This window comes from Trichechus manatus, unplaced genomic scaffold (genome assembly GCF_000243295.1).
Source record: "Trichechus manatus latirostris isolate Lorelei unplaced genomic scaffold, TriManLat1.0 scaffold00016, whole genome shotgun sequence".
In the NCBI taxonomy this organism is placed as follows: domain Eukaryota; kingdom Metazoa; phylum Chordata; class Mammalia; order Sirenia; family Trichechidae; genus Trichechus; species Trichechus manatus.
In genome coordinates, this window is record NW_004443952.1 from 16,279,640 (window position 1) to 16,281,375 (window position 1,736).

Sequence of the window (1,736 nt, forward strand, 5' to 3'; positions counted from 1 at the left end):
TAGTGTGTGCTGTCCTTCCCTTCACCTAAGATAATTCTTATCTACTATCTAGTTAGTAAATAACCTTCACCCTCCCTCCCCACCCTCATAACCATCAAAGAATGTTTTCTTCTGTGTTTAAATCTTTTCTTCAGTTCTTATAATAGTGGTCTTATACAATATTTCTCCTTCTGTGACTGACTAAATTCACTCAGCGTAATGCCCTCCAGATTCCTCCATGTTATAAGACGTTTCACGGCTTCATCGTTGTTCTTTATCATTGCATAGTATTCCATTGTGTGGCTATACCATGATTTGTTTATCCATTCATCCCTTGATGGGCACCTAGGTTGTTTCCATCTTTTTGCTATTGTGAACAGTGCTGCAATGAACGTGGGTATGCATATATCAATTCGTGTGACGGCTCTTATTTCTCTAGGATATATTCCAAGGAGTGGGATTGCTGGATCGTATCGTACTTCTATTTCTAGCTTTTTAAGGAAGCGCCAAATTGATTTCCAAAGTGGTTGTTCCATTTTACATTCCCACCAACAGTGTATAAGTGTTCTAGTCTCTCCACAACCTCTCCGGCATTTATTATTTCGTGTTTTTTGGATTAATGCTAGCTTTGCTGGGGTGAGATGGTATCTCATTGTAGTTTTGATTTGCATTTCTCTAATGGCTAATGATCGTGAGCATTTCCTCATGTGTCTGTTAGCTGCCTGAATGTCTTCTTTGACGAAGTGCCTGTTCATATCCTTTGCCATTTTCTAATTGGGTTATTTTTCTTTTCGTTGTTGAGGTTTTGCAGTATCTTGTAGATTTTAGAGATTACACACTTATCAGATTTGTTGTAGCCAAAAGTTTTTTTGCAGTCGGTAGGTTGTCTTTTGACTCTTCGGTGAAGTCTTTTGATAAGCGTAAGTGTTTGATTTTTAGGAGCTCCCAGTTATCTAGTCTCTCTTCTGGTGCTTGTGCATTGTTACTTATGGTTCGTATTGTGTTTATGCCATGTATTAGGGCTCCTAGCATTGTCCTTATTTTTTCTTCCATGATCTTTATCGTTTTCGGTTTGATATTTAGGTCTTTGGCCCATTTTGAGTTAGTTTTTGTGCATGGTGTGAGGTATGGGTCTTGTTTCAGGTTGTTTTTTTTTTTTTTAATATTTTATTGTACTTCAGGTGAAGGCCCACAGAACAGTTTCCCATGAAACAGCAGTACACACGCTGCCCCATGACATTGGCTAACAACCCCACAACATACCAACCCTCTAACTTCTCAACCTTTTTCTTTTGGTGAAAATAGACACAGCCAAAGATACACTGCATCAAAAATTTCTACATACACAGTTCAGCGACATCGACCATGCTCTTCCAATTGTGCTGCCACTCTCATTCAAGATGAAGGCCTACAGAACAAAACAGTCTCTCATTTAACAGTTACTACAAATGCTGCCCTATGACAATGGTCAAAACCCCACAACACATCAACAATATCCCTACTCAACCTTGGGTTCCCTATCACCAGATTCCCTGTCCCCCTCTGCCTTCCGGCCCCTGTCACTGGACTCCTGTACTTTGTTAATCTCATTTGGTTTTACGGGGCTGTCCACTCCCAGGCTGAACGGTGAACCTCAGAGATAACTTCACCACTGATCTAAAAGCGTGTCTGGGGGCCATACTCTCAGGGTTTCTCTAGTCTCCTTTAGGCCAGTAAATCTGGTCTTTTTTTGTAAGTTAGAATTATGTTCTACATCC